The 19,689-nt window shown below is 39.4% G+C and overlaps 1 protein-coding gene across 11 annotated transcripts in view; it reads right to left on the reverse strand.

Annotated features, from left to right (window-relative positions):
• Positions 1-19,689, reverse strand: part of Kiaa1217 (KIAA1217 ortholog) — a 293,338-nt gene that overhangs the window by 78,497 nt on the left and 195,152 nt on the right. Inside the window, exon 1 of one of the 11 annotated variants that reach the window (XM_047520199.1) lies at positions 10,039-10,367. The exons of the other annotated variants lie outside the window; for them this stretch is intronic. The gene's annotated coding sequence lies outside the window, so the exon portion shown is untranslated. Of the gene's footprint in view, positions 1-10,038; positions 10,368-19,689 lie in introns of those variants that run through there. 11 annotated transcript variants of the gene reach the window in all.

Consider the following 19,689-nt stretch of genomic DNA (forward strand, 5'->3'; position numbering starts at 1 on the left):
TGTTTGGCATATTTAAATTGCCTGTATCTCTATTCTTGTGCTCTGGGGCCATCAGTAAATTAAATGAAGATTACTTAAACACAAATACTGTGACATTTGACAGTTGATCTGATAACTGAGAATTGCTACAGGTGACTCATGGGTGGGTATTGTATACAGTGTGGATACATTGGACAAAGGAATAATGTACACCTTGGAAAAGGGTAGAGATGGCACAAAATTTCATGACACTGATCAAAATGGAATAGAATTAAAGACCTATGACTGGTCTAGTCTGGAAATTTGCCATTGAACATTTTGAACCATGGTTGACAGAGGCGCTCATTCAATCTCAGGACTCCTGTTCTTCCAATAACTCATTTCTCATGCCTCAAGCAGTCTCAAGCAGTCCCAGTTTCTTACCACCAAGTGTTCCCTGGTAGCTTTGTCCCTCCCAGGTCTTCCTGCACCTTCCTTTGCTTTCCTCACAGCTTACCTGGAACCAACTCTGATGACCGAGGTTATAATTTTAGCCCTTCTACAGGACTCACCCCATTTCTTTATATCTATCCCAGTAGGATATATGCTACTTCCATTATCATTTAAAAGAACTAACATATAACACAAGGTGAGCTGTGTTAGCAGAGTATTTTTTAAAGAGACATCATGGATGGCTTCCAATAAAAGGTGTTTCACTGTGTCATTATTTTGATATTTGGCTAAATAATATCAGTTAGTGTGTCAGGGAATCGAAGGAATGTGTGAGGGAAGAGTCCCAGAGGGTAAATAGAAGACAACAACCCACAAATCACTTTAGTTCAATTTTCCCTCAAAATAAACATGAAAAAACAATGATGGAGTGTCAAGCTAAAATAGCCCTTGTGCCAATTCATTCTGGATTAAGAAGAGTCACTTGTCCCACTCCTAAAGTAACCTTCAAAACCAAAAGAAATTCCACAGGTATCCTAGGTATAGCGAGTATGTTATCTGAGAAAATCCTTATGGCTCAGACTAGGAATTAAAGCTATGTGTTATAAAGGCTCACGAGTAAAAAAGTGGACTTCCCCAATACTCATTAGTTATGAAAAAATCTAAGAGCTGCCAGGTTTATAAATTAAATGAATACACCTTTGAAAACCCATCTGTTTTCCTTGGTTTGAGTCAGAGTCTGTGACAGACAGCACAAAAGCACCTGCTAGTTTTTGGACCAGACCAGTGGCCCTGAATTCCCTCGGGTATGTCTCTTAGAAGTCGGTGCAACATAATGGAGGGGGAGGAAGATCAATGGGGACTCATGGAATCTGAAATCTGCTTCAAGTGTTAATGTCAGTTTCTTTACCTATAAATTAGAAGCACGGTCAAAACTTTCTCTAAGTGCCCAACCCAATTATAAGAGTCTGTGCGTTCATGAAATATTTTCTGAGTGGCTACTGTGTTATGGTTTAGATATGAGGTGTCCCCAGAAAGCTCATATGTGAGACAATGTAGGAATGTTTAGAGGTGAAGTGATCAGATTATGAGAGCTGTAACCTAATCAGTGGAAGAATCCATTTGATGAATTAATAATTTAAAAGGACTAGTGCACTGGGTGGTAACTACAGGGAGGTAGGGTGTGGCCCTCTGTTGGTTACTGAAGGTGTGACTTTGGGGTTTATATTTTATTCCTGGTGCCTTTATCTCTCCGCTTCCTGGCTGCCAAGAGTGGAACAGCTTTCCTCCACCATTCTCTTCCACTATAATGTCCTGCCTCACTTTGGGCCCAAAGCAAAGGAGCTGACCATGGACTGAACCTCTGAAACCATGAGCCAAAATAAACTTTTCCTCCTCTGAGATGTTCTTGTCCAGCATTTTTGTCACAGTGATGCAAAGCTGACTAACCTACACTACGACACGTCCAGGGGTAAGGCTGGTCTGGGAGTCAGGAGATCTGTAGGACATCATTCCTACTTTTGAAGAGCTTACATTCCGGTAGGGAAACTAAGGTATGGACATAAATGTTAAAAATAAGACAAAGCAAGAACCATTTTAATGAGAGTGATAGACAAATACTCTTAAGAGTTCACAGAGAATGAGAACCTTCTGGTTGTGTCAGCTAAGTAGCAATAATCTGAAGAGGTGAGATTTGGATAGGTCATGGATTAGGAGTAGAGTTTCAGTAGGTAAAATAGAGTTTCCTTTCTTCTGCATTCTTGCAGGAAGTAAGGTATGGTCAGAGATAGAAGGTAGGGAAGACCAGGTGCCCCAGGGGAATAGAGAGACCACTGATACCACCAGAAAGTTGGGTTAGGTCAGTGAATCTCCAACTTCAGTGTGCATCAGAATCAGTCAAAGAGTTTGTTAAAAGATTACTCGGTCTCACATTCAGAGTATTTGATTTGGGAAGTCTGAATGGGGTCCCAAAATGTGCATTTCCAACATGTCCCTAGGGGATGCTGCCCTACTGGACCAGGAACCACTCTTTGAGAACTGTCGCTCTAAAAAGTAGAGGAAAAGTGCAATGTAGAGTCACTAGAAACTCATGGTGAGCTCTCCATTCTCCTCTGGGCTAAATTCTAGTTCAGGAGGGTGACCTTATTCAACTTTGGGTGCCAACTGTTTTCATTACCTAAAGTTTCTCCAGCAGGAAATATTTTCAACTAAATCGGATAGGAGAAGATGAAAATGTGGAAGTCTCTAAAAATATTAAATATTAATGGAATATTATATCTCCCAAATGCCTTCCAGAACTACCTCATTTAATCTCCACCTTATTCCCAGTGGATAAATATCATCATCACCATTTCACAAAGGAACAAACTGGGTCCTAGAGACATCAAATGTCTTCTCCAAAGTCAAATAATAGGGCCAGGACCCAGGAAAGGACAGGGCCATCTTGCATTCTAGTGTCAAGAAGTCAGTGAGGATGTCTGACTTTCTCTGAATGCTCTTCAAAGGAGGCAAGGGTTTGAGGACCACTGAAGATAAGTATGATTTCTGTCCAAAACCAGGTCCAGAGTTCTCTCAGGAAAGACATCTGCACTGATTGTTACAAGGGTCATGAGAGAAGGGTGAAGTAGACCCGACCATATTAGTGCTATCTACAATGTGGGGTAAAAGCATATCTTCCAAACAATGACTCCAGGATATGCATGAACCTCACAACAGCACTCCATTTCAAAGGAATACCTTCCCTTGTTTTTAGTTCAAATATCAAGTCAGCCAGCCAGCAAACATGGCTAGGAAATCTGAGATGGTTAGCAAAACCACTGCTTCGCCTTATTTGGATAAATAACAGCCTCAAAGACAAGCAGTTTGGGAGTCGTGCATATCCTGAGGCTGAGCTTGGCAAACATCTCTGCCCACACCCTGCCCTGCCCTGCCCTGTCCTGACTGGCTAGGGAAGTCTAGCCAGTCATCAGTCAGTCCCATTGTCCCCACTGGGCTCTGACACTGATAGGACCCTCTTCAGAGACTAGGTCTGCTTCCCTGTATCTCAACAACAAACTGCCAAACCTTTGAGCATTCCTACTCTCTAATGAAGCCCTGCATTCTTGGAACAGTGTAGCTCATAAGAAACCAAACAGAGAGTTCCAGGTCCAGTGACTCCACAGAGAGAAGCCAAGCACCATATGACAAAATGCCCACATCAGGAAGGAAGGTGATACTGTCTAGTGGTTCCCCCCCAAATTGTCCCACACCCCCCACAGGCAAGAATGCTCTGCCCCACAGGAGGCCAGGCATGTGAAGAAAAGGCTTTGTCTTCTCTGGAGTGCTTTTCAAAGTTCATGATTAGCACCTCTTCAAAGAGAAACGCTCCAGGCTGAACCAAAGGTAGCTCATCTCCCCCACGGCTCAAACCCCCTTTATTATCTTTTCTATATATTCCTTCTCTTTTCTGAAAAGCAACACTGGGCAAAATTTATCTCCTCCAGAGATGATAGGAAGATGTGAATCAATACATAGAGGGTATTTCTTCAGATTCGTACAGCAAGGCTTCTTCGGCTCTGCTTTAGTGATCTCTGCTCCAATGTACAAATTGATTCCTAAAAATTGTTATTGGTATGATAATCCTCATTAATCATCACGCCTTCCCTCCCTAGTACTCAAGGAAGACAGAAGAGCGTGGTGGTAGGACAAGCACAGGATTATGAACCAAAAGACTCAGACCCTCTGTAGGAGCTCTTGTTGGCAATAGTCTTACCACCCTGACTCTGGTCCTGACCCTGTCCTTCTCTGAGCTTTGGATTCTGCTGGTTGTTCCAGGCGTACCTTTTGCACTTATACTTCTGGGACCATGAATGCCAAATGGGCTAAACCACCACCACATTATGGTGCGTGTAGATTTGTGTAAAACACATACATTATGATTAACATCACCAACAAACACTCATGCACTTACTCAAAGAATTGTGAGCAGAACAAAACGAACATGATGAATACCACCCATTTGAATACATTCCTAGGGAGAGGAAGAGAATGACACATTCTCTTCTTGAAGCACAAGAACCGAGGAAAGGATGGAAATTGTGAATGTACTCAGTGTGAGAACACCTTGCAGTATTTTATACCAAAGATGTCATCCTTGAGGACGAAAGGCCAATCGCATGCCATGAACTCACATCTGAGAAGACACTTTTCATGGTTCCATTCCCAAATCAACGGATGATTCTGAGTCTAGCCCTAGGTCTCTAAAAGATTCCCCAATCATTTCACACCATTACGGCAAGAAGTAGACTCAAATGCCAATGATTTATAATAAGTATGAAATGATCGATTATCCTTATCTGTGCTTTTCTCTTCCCCTTCCCATCTTACCATCTGGGAGAGATCTGTTTGGAAATAAAAAGAGAATTCATGTCATTACTTACGTGTGGCCAGAATAAAGCTTGTAGTCGGTGAGAAGGAAGCTCAATTAGTTCAAGGTAAGCTTTTGGATGTTCTTGGAATTAATGATTATCATCCCTCCTAGACACATCCCACATTTATACTCAAAGCATAGAGTCAGCATTTTGGGCTAGTTCTTGATAGAAAAACATTTATCTTATAATATTGCTCAAAATAAATTCTTGGCAAAAATAAATTGATTCTTGGCATTATTGGGGTAGATGATAAAAAGTAGAGGTCTAATGCAAACACAGACTAATTACGCTGAGATGGCATTGCATATATATCCACCATATTTTAAATATAAAATTTAAGCAATTTTTATATTAAGATTGACTATATATATAAGCACATTTTTTTAGAATATTTTTGTGTCAAAATAAAAGATATACAAAATCCACACTGGACTAAATTTCATGCTCTAATCACAAAGGGGTACTGAATAGAAACTTATTAGCATTTTGCTAAATTTCTTCAGATCATTGTTGTGAATAATAAAAACACGGAAACATTTTAAAACAACATATTTCAGTCTTAAAATGGTCAGATTAACATAATTACAGCCTTAGGTTGCCAACAGTGCCACGGATCTCATTTTCATGAGAATGTAGAAGTTCGCTCAGATCACAAGCTAATAGGCTCCTTGGTCTAAATATATACAGTAAAATCTGCAGCAAATTTCTAAAGCGTTAAGGTCTGAACCCTGTAGATATCTGGTGAGTAAATTACGCTGCAATGGAGCAGTTTTTTTTTTTCTTTTCTTTTTGCAATTACACAGCTGCTAGGAAATATATTTTTAGATTTACTTTAAAAGGCAAGGAAAAATGGTATCTACTCTGTGGATATGCATGCAGAATATTCCTTTAGTCACTACTACAAGGTGTCAGCCATGTAGTCCAGATGACGCCATCAGGCAATGGTCACAAATCCCATGCCTTAGAGGTGGAGTGTTTTATGAAAAATGCGCACCGATGTTTAAGCACGCTCTGCTATTTCCGATAACCTATTGCGGATATCATGGTGATTTCTTGCCATTTGGGGCTTTGTTTGGAGGCTCTTCCTACTCTATTGAAGGCAAATGAAAAGGAACAGGTTCAAAGAGTGAAGTCACAGCAAGGAAAAGCATGACCTTTGATGTCACGGAAAAAGAAAAAAAAGAAGAGAATGAAATCAAGTAGATGTGTCAATCAACGAAACGAGTCAAACATATTGTCTATAGTTCAGGAATACAGAATATGTTTGTGTTGCCTGAACACAAACAGGTCCGCCTCCTTAAAGGACACACTGGATATTCACACCTTGTATCTGGTGGGGCCTCCAATGGATAAATCTGCACAAAAAAAATGATTTAAGGAATAGCTCCTCTTTTGTGGCAAATAACGAGACACCGAGGTCTTGAGATTTCCTAAAGAATTAGATGGATTTTGACACTAAAAATGTTTTCTTCCACCCCTCCACGAACCCTCAACTTGAGCTTTGTCCTAAAGCCTCAGTTTCTGCATTTCAAGCATTAATGAGATTCTGTCACCATTGTGGCCACATCCTTATGCCAGTTGTACTAACATCTATTTAGCCGTTTTCTTTAAGTCAATTTTAAATTGACTTTTCTTTTTCTCCTTAAGTGCAACAGAAACAACAATATTCATTCACTCTCAGGCTCTTTGTGTGTCCTTCCAAAAATCAATAAAAACAACATTATACAATTATTAAAATTTAATAACTGCATTTCTCCGTGTCACCTAAAAATCATTGGTTCCAAGTGAAGAACAACTTAGAAAATAGTTTGAGCTTTAGTACATTAAAGTTTCAAACAGAGTGATGATAGGAGCTACTTCACACAGCAAAGAAACTCATATTTAGAGATAATACTATAATACTACATGACTTTGTTAAGCCAACCTTGTTTTCTTCAAAGTATCTCATAATTTGAAGCAGCTGCTGTTGCTGCAGTTGACTTGATGGCCTATTCTCCTTCCATAAAAATATTGGATAATCTAAATTCAGTTAGTTCAAAATCCACTTATTTTTGGTGCAAGTCCATGCATTTTCAGTTATCGAACTCTAGACCTACTGCAGGATTCCTGGGTCTTCTTTAGGAAGATAACCTAAAAAGAGTGAGACTTGAGTTGCTTTCAGGAGGAGAGGTAACATCTGGCAATTCTCGACTTTGGTAATGGAAGGCAAAGAGAAGTCAAATACACAGCTCACCTAAGTCCATCGAGCAAACGAACCTCAAGAGGCCTGGAAGGAGGAGAACGAAAGCAAGGAACAGGTTGACATGGCATTAGATAAGGACAAGGGGCTGGTCTGGGGACCAGACCAATAGCTTGGGCTATAGTCCTATTTTTGTCACTATCTTACTTTGCGATTTATTTATTTATTTATTTATTTATTTTGGTACTGGGGGTTGAACCCAGGGGTGCTTTCCCACTGAGCCACATCCCCAGCCCTTTTGAAAAAAATATTTTTAATTTAGAGACAGGGTCTCTCTAAGTTGCTTAGAGCCTCCCTAAATTGCTAAGGCTGGCTTTGAACTTCTGATCCTCCTGCTTCCACCTCCTGAGCCACTGGGATTATAGGTATGTGCCACTGTGCCCTGCTTTATTTTATGATTTTGACCAAACCTCTTCAACCAATCTGAACCTCCTGGGTCTCAACTTACAATGGGTTACAAAAGATGGCATCTAAGATCCTCTTTCCACCTAGGAAGCCCAATGACTAAACAAGTCAAGTCTGTTCATTGAAGGAGCACCAATAATGGAAGTCAGGGAGATTTTCTCAGTCACAAATCTAAAGTTGCTCGCTCTGTTTCCTCAAAAGCAGACAGAGTGTCTGTCACTCTTGCAAATTACAGGCACACGAAGAGCTTGCTACCCTATGGGGAATAGCATGCCAGGGAGGAATTGTGCTACCAGCAGAAAAAAAAACACTTTTTTCTCTTTCAAGATTAATATGTGATTCCCTCCACTCTCAAATTTATATGAAATGACACATGCTCACCTAAGACAGTTTGGGAAAAGCATAAAGCAAAGAATGGTCAACCAGAAGCATGCTGTGGACCCAGGGAGCTTTGGCTGATGTGGTAGGGAACAATTTGGTATGGTTTGGGAAAGCAAGATCGTGGCTAGATAACGACCTGTAGGTACAAGGGATACGACTTAAAAATACAAGGACATATGTTCCCAGTCAAAGGCCATTTCTGTTAACATCTTTATTTATAAGAGCAAAGACGAGAGGTGTGGTTTGAACATCAAAGGGCAGATGGGTGTTACAAAACCCTCTCACACTCCAGCGATGTCTGGGAACTCCTTGGGAGCCAGCCCCACCCGATACCTGCTGATACTCTGTTCCAAGTGCCTGCTTGAGCTGTGCTGGTTGTTTAGCTAACCCTGGGATTTATGCTGAAGTGGGGTTGGAAGCAAGTTGACTTGATCCTGAAGCCCAAATTCTGTGTTATGATGAGCAGCTGCATCGCCTGGTGATGCTGTTGGCAGTAATTACTTTGCATCGCAAATCACCAGGGTATTTTTGCTGCTTAGTTGATGTCTCAGTCTTCATAAGGGGGGTGGGAAGAGAATGCTGGAGGTGAAGTTCTGGTCCTGAGGTGACTCACTCAGTTCTCGCTGCCCTAACCCTAGAACCTGCACCTCCAACTTTCTGGAATATTCTCCTGACCTCCTCCTGAAAGGGTGGCAGGGGGGCACATTGAGTCAGTCTCCATTCAGGGACCCTTTCTCACTTGCAAATCAAGCTCAAATACGCTCCCTGTCCTGTTCTTCCCAACACATTTTAAATGAACTGTAAGCAGCACACAAAGCAAGAAAAAAAAGCAATAAAAGCTTCAGCAGTAAAATGAGCAGTTTACCCAAGGTGTTTTTTTGCTATCTCCACATTATCTGATGTTCACTATTTTCATTTCACTAACTTATAACCAGGTCCATGGATAAATAATTCGCCTTATACAGTCCAAGGTTTTAGATGTCCCAGATCTAAGCAAACATAAATTCTAAAAAGTACAAAATAACTTATCTCAAAGTCAATTCCAATATTACTTGTTTATTATTATTACTCTCAAGATAAATTATCTGTATTTGACTCTAGACTGTAAGCACCAGCTACTGGCGAGGCTGTGCAGTGTGGGATGTAAAAACAGGGGCGATGGAGAATCAGCCTGGATTTAAACCCCAGGTCTGCTACTTATTACTAGTGTGCTACTTCATCTCTCTCAGTCTCAGTTTTCCAATCTTAAAATGGATACAATAGTAACTATGATATAAGGTTATCATTATGACTTAATAAAAAGATCTGTTATTGAGATCACATTGGATAATAACACCTCATGTACATCAACTCATCTATAGACTGGGATAAAGACATCCACCAGAATATGGATAAGCAGCACGCACACAGGTACCTTTAAAGAAAAACCAACGGACATAAAAGGTCACTGCATAGTTTGTGAACAAACTACTGCAAGAGTAAGACAAAATAGTTACTTCAATCAACATGATTTCTATCAAAGATTTTTTTTTTAGGCAATCATTAAACCTGGTGTAACAGACTCAAGTCTGTGATTTATAAACTGTAGGAGTTTTCAATATTATTTTGTAAGGCTAACTTGATAATTCTTTTAAACATTTTTTTTAAAACCAAGATAAAAGGGTTATTTTTATTTAAAAACTGAAAGAGATTTTCACAGGAAAAAAAAAAAAAAAAAAAAGACCAAATAATTTATCCCTGCATGTTAAAGGACACATACTAATTCCCCTCCCTGTTTGTACCAATTTTCTACATTTGTCTCAGAAACTGAACACAAGTCAACATCTTCCTGAAAATTGTCACAAAACACATAAATCAACGGGCTCTGTACAAGCAAACTACATTGACGTTTTAAATCCCTTTCTAAATTATAAGGTTAAACAGAAACTAGATCACAAGATTTGTGGAATGGAGACAGCCCAGTGTAATTTCAGTGGATCTTTAAAAACAGATGAACGCCAGTAACAAAGAGGTCTCCTTCCAAGCAGAGTGCATGAAGTTGACATAAAAACCTCAATTGTAATTCCTTACTGAATTGAACTTGAATACAGAAGGCTTAACTCGAGTGAATGTAATGTGCCAGAGCGTGACAAAAAAAAAAAAAAAAAAAAAAAAAAATTGGAAGATTACATTTTGTTATAAAGACATAGTTCTTACCTTTCATCTTCCGTGGACCTTCTTTTTCTAGAAAAAACTTTCTAGACTTGCAGAGACCTGGAAATCACCCATCTCTCGAATGCTTCCTGCTCTGCCTGTCTTCTTGGTGACTAAACGCCAGGCTTGGTTTTCTTACAGAAGGAAGCTTTTAGTCAAAATATGTGGTTTAAAGGAGCAGTATCCACCCTTGTTAAAACCATTTCACGGACATTCAGAGGTTTTGTTTCTACTCTATGAAAGTTAAATCTAAATAGGAAGGCATTTTTCCTGTCCCGGAAATCAGCATAACTAAAACCAATGCTGAGCTAACAAGAAGTGTTTCTTCCATGTGTTCTGTCTGGCAGAAACTGCAAGCCATATCAAGGAAACACGTGATGTTTATAAATACAATATGGCTCATGTTGTCATAACCTCTCAATGACAAAAAAAAAAAGTGCATGGAAAAGCAGGCAGTCATGCAGCAAGAAAGACAGGATTTGTATCACTTGGAAAGCTGTATCTCAGATGTGCATATGTTACCTTCTTGCTTCCTAAAAAAATCAGACTTTATAACTGGGAGCAGTGAGGGAAGAAGGAAACATCTGCTGGGTTCTGGACAGTCACTGCATTAAAATGTATTTGACGGCTAATCATTTTAGGAAGTCATTTCTAATTAGTTGCAACAGAATCATCCTTTTGCATGTCAGAGAGGCACAATAGAAAAGGAACATTAGCGTGTGTACTAATGAGGTCCGGAGTGTCAACTCAAGCAAACACTAGGCAAGGATTTCATATAGTATGGAATTGATGTGGAAAATTGAAGATGTCTATGCCTATATCATCAATGATTAGCTTCTGGGCAGGTAGCTACCACACTTATCTTGCTCACCATTATCTTTAGGATCTCCCATGAGAGACTAGACCAGAGTGGGACTAGGCTCTCAAGAGATGGGAGAAAGAAACAGTGAAGGTTTGTAATAAGAGGGTGAGGTTATCTGTCCTAAAACCATGGCCCCTATTTCTTAAGTTTGGAGGCATTTGAAGTACTGACTACAAACTCAATCTGAAAGCAAGATTTGTCCTAGTGAGTCATAAACACAGCAACACATGATCTATATGATGTAGATTTATCACCAGAACTTAACTTACTTTTTAACATCAATGGATATAGTTCCTAAAACCCACTGCCCCCGCCAAAAAAAAGATAAATATTTTCTTGACAATCACTTACCTGACAAATCCAGACTTTTCCCCTTATTGTTATTCTTAAACTTCCTGATTATTAACTGCTGTCAAATCGTATTGATGAAATGGGGAAGGCTGTTAGAATCAGGTAGACACTCTTATTTCTCATTTGGGCCAGCAACCCATACTAGGATAAACCAGGGATGTGCTGCAAATCTCAAATGTCTGTGTTTACAGATCATTGTATGGATCTTAGTAGATAAGGTATTATCAGGAAGTTTGACAGGAAAGTGCTGAAGTAAGAACCATTTGTCATTCAGATACTGAGTGAGAATCTGCTCAGGACAAGGACACTGAAGAGAGACAGAGGGAGCATGAAGATGAATGAAATGGGGCTCTGGCCTCCAGGAAGCTTGGAGTTTGTAAAAGAACTTAAAATGCGTGCATCAGTAACTACTAAAAAGATTCAACACAATCCCCATCCAAACACCAATGGCATGATTCACAGAACTAGAAAAAATTGATTTGGAAGAATAAAAAATCTAGAATAGCCAAAGAAATTTTAAGACAAAAAAGCAATGCTGGAGGCATCACAAATTATACTACAGAGTTATAGTAACAAAACCTGCATGGTACTAGCATAAAAATAGACACATAGACCAATGGTACAGAATAGGAGATGCAGAGATAACCCACCTATCTGGTCATCTGATCCTTGAAGGTACCAAAACCAAGCACTGGCTAGTACAAAGGGCGCTGGGAAAACTGGTTATCCGCAGGCAGAAGAATGAAACGAGATCCTTATCTTTCATTCTGCACAAAAATCAACTCAAAATGGATCAAAGATCTATGAATTAGATCAGAAACTATGCATCTCCTAGAAGGAAATGTAGGGTCAACACTCTAACATGTAGGCACAGGTAGTGACATTCTCAATAGGACACTGAAGCTCAGGAAATGATAAGAGTTAATACATGGGATGGCATTGAACTAGCAAGCTTCTGCACAACAAAGAAAACACCTCCCGTCACTCTAGAACCCAGGATTCAAGAAGGGGAGGCACTGAGAGACTCGGAGTAACATAGAGCCGTGGGGTGAGTCTCTCCCACTGGGTGAAGCTCGGCCAGGGGGCAGGCCCGGACAGGGGCAGCTTCTCAGAGCAGGGCAGGGCAGTGAGAGTCTTCCCCAAGCAGCCCCGCTCCCCCCGGCAGCAGGCTCGTTCCACAGCCAGCTTCTTGGAGCAGGCCGCCCAGTGAGAGCCTTTCCACACAGAGCCAACCCCCAAGCCCCAGACCCAGCAGCGGGCCCCAGCCCGTAGGCAGCTTCTGGGACCAGGGCAGGGCAGCCAGAGACTTCCCCAAGCAGCCCTGTTCCCTCTGGCAGCAGGCTCGATCCACAGTCAGCTTCTTGGAGCAGGCCACCCAGTGAGAACTTTTCCCCACAAAGCCAATCCCCAAGCCCCGGACCCAGCGGGACCCAGCAGCAGGTCCCGGCCCACAGGCGGCTTCTGGGACCAGGGCAGGGCAGCCAGAGACTTCCCCAAACAGCCCTGCTCCCTCCGGCGGCATCTCCTCAGAGCAGACCCGCCCAGTAAGAGCCTTTCCGCACAGAGCCAGCCCCCAGCCCTGGAACCAGTAGGGGGCTAGGGGCAGCTTTCTTCGGAAGCACTGCTTTATCAAGTTCCTCCAAGACTTCAGGCTACTGAAGGCTGGGAGGTGATATACTGGAAATCTACAGGGACACTATAAGCCAAAGAGGAAATCTGCAATATCTCAGAGTCCTACTGATATCTGACCAATATGAGAAAACAAGAGAAGAAAATGTCCCAAACAAATCTAGATACTATATCAATAAAACCCAATGACAGCACAGCAGAAGAAATGTCAGAAAGGGAGTTCAGAATGTACATAATTAAAACAATCAGGGAAGCAAATGAGGAGATGAAAGAGCAAATGCAGGCATTGAAGGAGGAGATGAAAGAGCAAATGCAGGCATTAAATGATCGTACCAATCAACAGTTAAAAGAGCAAACACGGGAAGCAAGAGATCATTTCAATAAAGAGTTAGAGATATTGGAAAAAAAAACAAACAGAAATCCTTGAAATGAAGGAAACAATAAACCAAGTTAAAAACTCCATAGAAAGCATAACCAATAGGATAGAACACCTGGAACACAGAACCTCAGACATTGAAGACAAAATATTTAATCTTGAAAACAAAGTTGAACAAACAGAGAAGATGGTAAGAAATCATGAACAGAATGTACAAGAATTATGGGATATCATGAAAAGGCCAAATTTAAGAATTATTGGGATTGAGGAAGGCTTAGAGAAACAAACCAAAGGAATGAACAATCTATTCAATGAAATAATATCAGAAAATTTCCCAAATCTGAAGAATGAAATGGAAAACCAGGTACAAGAGGCTTATAGGACTCCAAATATAAAAAATTACAACAGACCCACACCAAGGCACATTATTATGAAAATACCTAACATACAAAATAAAGACAGAATTTTAAAGGCCGCGCGAGAAAAGAATCAAATTACATTCAGGGGGAAACCAATAAGAATATCAGCAGATTTTTCAATCCAGACCCTAAAAGCGAGAAGGGCCTGGAACAACAATTACCAAGCCCTGAAAGAAAACGGATGCCAACCAAGAATCTTATACCCAGCAAAACTTACTTTCAGATTTGACGATGAAATAAAATCCTTCCATGATAAACAAAAGTTAAAAGAATTTACAAAAAGAAAGCCGGCATTACAGAACATTCTCAGCAAAATATTCCATGAGGAAGAGATGAAAAACAATGATGCAAATCAGCAACGGGAGGAACTAGCCTAAAGGAATAGCCAAATAAAGGAGAAACCAAATCATGTCAAAAAACAAAAATGAGTCAAATGGCTGGGAATACAAATCATATCACAATAATAACCCTGAAAGTTAATGGCCTGAACTCATCAATCAAAAGACATAGACTGGCAGATTGGATTAAAAAGAAAAATCCAACAATATGCTGCCTGCAAGAGACTCATCTCGTAGAAAGAGATACCCATAGACTAAAGGATGGGAAAAAACATACCATGCACACGGACACAGCAAAAAAGCTAGAGTATCCATCCTCATTTCAGATAATGTGGACTTCAAGCCAAAACTAGTCAGAAGGGATAAAGAAGGACATTACATACTGCTTAAGGGAAGCATAAATCAGCAAGACATAATGATCATAAATATCTATGCCCCGAACATTGGCTCATCCACGTACATCAAACAAATCCTTCTCAACTCCAGAAATCAAATAGACCACAACACAATAATACTAGGGGATTTTAACACACCTCTCTGACCACTGGATAGATCTTCCAAACAAAAATTGAATAAAGAAACCATAGATCTCAATAACACATTCAACAATTTAGACTTAATGGACATATATAGAATATATCATTCAACAAAGAATGAATACACATCCTTCTCAGCAGCACATGGATCCTTCTCTAAAATAGACCATATTTTATGCCACAAAGCTACAGTTAGCAAATACAAGAAGATAGAGATACTACTTTGTACTCTATCAGATCATAATGGATTGAAATTAGAAATAAATGACAGAATAAAAAACAGAAACTTCTCCAATACCTGGAGATTAAATAAAACACTATTATATGATGAATGGATAACAGAAGACATCAGGAGGGAAACAAAAAAATTCTTACAAGTAAACAAGAACAAAGACACATCATATCAAAATCTCTGGGACACTATGAAAGCAGTACTTAGAGGAAGATTTATTTCATGGGGCGCATTCAACAAAAGAAGTAAAAATCAACAAATAAACGACTTAACACTACAGCTCCAAGCCCTAGAAAAAGAAGAGCAGACCAACACCAAAAGTAGTAGAAGACAAGAAATAGTTAAAATCAGAGCCGAATCAACAAAATTGAAAAAAAAAGAAACAATCGGAAAAATTAACAAAATAAATAGTTGGTTCTTTGAAAAAATAAACAAAATTGATAAACCCTTAGCCACACTAACAAAGAGAAAGGGAGAAAACTCAAATTACTAAAATTCGGAATGAACGAGGAAATATCACAAAAGACACGAGTGAAATACAAAACATAATTAGAAGCTATTTTGAAAATCTATATTCCAACAAAACAAGTTTCTAGAGACATATGAATTACCTAAACTGAAGGAGGAGGACATACACAACTTAGATAAATCAATTTTAAGCAATGAAATAGAAGAGGTCATCAAAAGCCAAAAAAGAAAAGTCTGGGACCAGATGGGTTCTCAGCCGAGTTCTACAAAACCTTTAAAGAAGAGCTCATTCCAATACTCCTCAAAGTATTCCATGAAATAGAAGAGGAGGGAACCCTCCCAAACTCATTCTATGAAGCCAATATCACCCTGATACCTAAACCAGACAGAGACACATTGAGGAAAGAAAATTTCAGACCAATATCCTTAATGAACATCAATGCAAACATTCTCAACAAAATTTTAGCAAATCGCATACAAAAATATATTAAAAAGATAGTGCAACACTATCAAGTGGGTTTTATCCCAGGGATGCAAGGTTGGTTCAACATCTGGAAATCAATAAATGTCATTCACCATATCAACAGACTTAAAGTTAAGAATCACATGATTATTTCGATAGATGCAGAAAAAGCATTTAATAAAATACAGCATCCCTTCATGCTGAAAACACTAGAAAAAATAGGGATAGTGGGAACATTCCTTAACATTGTAAAGGCCCTTTATGCTAAGCCCATGGCCAATATCATTCTAAATGGTGAAAAACTGAAAGCATTCCCCCTAAAAACTGGAACAAGGCAGGGATGCCCTCTTTCACCACTTCTATTCAACATCGTCCTTGAAACTCTAGCCAGAGCAATTAGACAAACAAAAGAAATTAAAGGGATACGAATAGGAAAAGAAGAACTCAAACTATCCCTGTTCGCTGATGACATGATTATATATTTAGAGGAACCTGGAAATTCCACCAGGAAACTTTTAGAACTCATAAGTGAATTCAGTAAAGTAGCAGGTTACAAGATCAATGCTCATAAATCCAATGCATTTTTATACATAAGTGATGAATCTTCAGAAAGAGAAATTAGGAAAACTACCCCATTCACAATAGCCTCGAAAAAAATAAAATACTTGGGAATCAATCTCACAAAAGAGGTGAAAGACCTCTACAATGAGAACTACAGAACACTAAAGAAAGAAATCGAAGAAAACCTTAGAAGATGGAAAGATCTCCCATGTTCTTGGATAGGAAGAATTAATATTGTCAAAATGGCCATACTACCTAAAGTGCTATACAGATTCAATGCAATTCCAATTAAAATCCCAATGATGTACCTTACAGAAATAGAGCAAGCAATTATGAAATTCATCTGGAAGAATAAGAAACCCAGAATAGCTAAAGCAATCTTTAGCAGAAAGAGTGAAGCAGGGGGTATCACAATACCAGATCTTCAACTCTACTACAAAGCAATAGTAACAAAAACGGCATGGTATTGGTACTAAAATAGACAGGTAGATCAATGGTACAGAATAGAGGACATGGACACAAACCCAAATAAATACAATTTTCTCATACTAGACAAAGGGTCCAAAAATATGCAATGGAGAAAAGATAGCCTCTTCAATAGATGGTGCTGGGAAAACTGGATAACCATGCAACAGAATGAAATTAAACCCCTATCTCTCACCCTACACAAAACTCAACTCAAAATGGATCAAGGACCTTGGAATCAGACCAGAGACCCTGCATCTTATAGAAGAAAAAGTAGGTCCAAATTTTCAACATGTCGGCTTAGGATCAGACTTCCTTAACAGGAATCCCGTAGCACAAGAAATAAAAGCAAGAATCAACAACTGGGATAGATTCAAACTAAAAGGCTTTCTCTCAGCAAAGGAAACTATCGGTAATGTGAAGAGAGAGACTACAGAGTGGGAGAATATCTTTGCCACTCATACTACAGATAGAGCGCTAATTTCCAGAATCTATAAAGAACTCAAAAAACTCTACACCAAGAATACAAATAATCCTATCAACAAATGGGCTAAGGAAATGAACAGACACTTCACAGAAGAAAATGTACAAGCAATCAATAGATATATGAAAAAATGTTCAACATCTCTAGTAATAAGAGAAATGCAAACCAAAACTACCCTAAGATTCCATCTCACCCCAATTAGAATGGCGATTATCAAGAACACAAGCAACAATAGGTATTGGCGAGGATGTGGGGAAAAAGGTACACTCATACATTGCTGGTAGGGTTTCAAATTAGTGCAGCCACTCTGGAAAGCAGTATGGAGATTCCTCAGAAAGCTTGGAATGGAACCACCATTTGACCCAGCTATCCCACTCCTTGGCCTATACCCAAAGGACTTAAAATCAGCATACTACAGAGATACAGCCACATCAATGTTCATTGCTGCTCAATTCACCATAGCCAGATTGTGGAACCAACCTAGATGTCCTTCAATTGATGAATGGATAAAGAAACTGTGGCATATATATACAATGGAATATTGCTCAGTCATAAAGAATGATAAAATTATGGTATTTCAAGGCAAATGGATGAAATTGGAGAATATCATGCTAAGTGAGATAAGCCAATCTCAAAAAAACAAAGGACGAATGATCTCGCTGATAAGCAGATGATGACATATAATGGGGGGTGGGAGGGGTTAGCGTTTGGGTTAAGGTTAGGTTTAGGGTTAGGGTTAGGGAGGGGGGCAAGAATGGAGGAAGGAAGGACTGTATAGAGGGAAAAGAGGGGTGGGTGGGGTGGGGGTGAAGGGGGAAAAATGGCAGAATGAATCAAGCAACATTGCCCTGTGTAAATTTATGATTACACGAATGGTATGCCTTTACTCCATGAACAGAGAATCAAAATGTATCCCATTTGTTTACAATCAAAAAAAAAGGAAAAAAATGTAAAAAAAAAAAAAAAAAAGAGAATGTGAAGAGAGAACCTAGAGAATGGGAGAAAATCTTTTCTAGGGACTCTGCTGACAAGATTAATATCCAGAATATATAAAGAACTCACAAAATTTAACACTATATAAAACCAAATAACTTAATTAATAAATGGGCAAATGAACTAACTAGACACTTCTCGAAAGAAGAAATACAAATGGCCGACAAATACATGAAACACACTGTAAGCAATTAGGGAAATGCATATCCAAACTTCACTGAGGTTGCATCTCATTCCAGTCAGAATGACAACCATCTAGAATACAAACAGTAAATGCTGGAGAGGATGCGGAAGAAAAGGAGCACTTTTTTACACTGTTGGTGGGATTGCAAATTAGTACAACCACTATGGAAATTAGAAAGGAGGTTCCTCAAGACTAGAAATGGAAACACCATATGACTCAGCTATACCACTCTCCAGTATTTATTCTAAAGAATTAAAGTCAGCATACTATAGTGATATATGAATACCCATGTTAACAGAACCACAATTCACAATAGCCAAAGTATGGAATCAGCATAGGTATCTGTCAATGGATAAATGTATAAAGAAAATGTGATTAATATACACAGTGAAGTTTTTGTTTTTTGTTTCTTTTTTGTTTTTGTTTTTGGTACTTGGAATTGAACCCAGGAGTGCTTAACCACTGAACCACATCCCCAGTTCTTTTTGTTTTTTATTTTAAGGCAGGGTCTCACTAAGTTGCTTGGGGCCTCACTAAATTGTGGAGGCTGGCCTTGAACTCAGGGTTCTCCTGCCTCAGCTTCCTGAGCCACTGGAATTAGAGGAACGCACCACCATGCCTGGTCCCACAATGGAGCTCTATTCAGCCATGAAGAAAAACGAAATTGTCATTTGCAGGAAATCAAATGGAACTCGAGAACATTATGTTCAATGAACTAAGCCAAACTCAAAAAGTCACGGGTTGTGGCTCATACGCGAAAGTGAGAGAGGAAATAGTAAAAGAAAGGTGTGGGCGGATCTCATAAAAATTAAAGGAAGATTAGTAAGGTAGAGGAAAAAGGGACTGGGGAAAAAGGGGTGGGGAGGACAAGGGGAAATACTGCAGAACAATATTGATCAAATTATATTGGCACACTTTGTATGCACAAATATGTAACAAGGAATCACACCATTATATCCAAGTATAATGGTCCAATAAAAATATGAAAAAAATAAAAGTAAGAATAAAAAAAAAAGGAAATGACCCACAGACATGGATCTTGGAGACAGTAGTGGAAAAGGACTATGATAACTTAGGAATGACTAAGAAGGTCAATTCCAGAGTTCTTCCTGGCTTGAGACCCACTCTACTTCTCACAGGCTGTGTGGTTTCGAGCAGGTTCACTAACCTCTCTAAGCACCAGGTTCCTCATCTGACACAGGTGATAAGATAACAGAGATAATTAAAACTCTCATATTACATCGTTTTTAAAGTCAAAGGTGAACAACTACAGCAAAACACTCATCAAGGTGC

The sequence above is a fragment of the Sciurus carolinensis genome, chromosome 12, assembly GCF_902686445.1.
Source record: "Sciurus carolinensis chromosome 12, mSciCar1.2, whole genome shotgun sequence".
Taxonomy (NCBI): domain Eukaryota; kingdom Metazoa; phylum Chordata; class Mammalia; order Rodentia; family Sciuridae; genus Sciurus; species Sciurus carolinensis.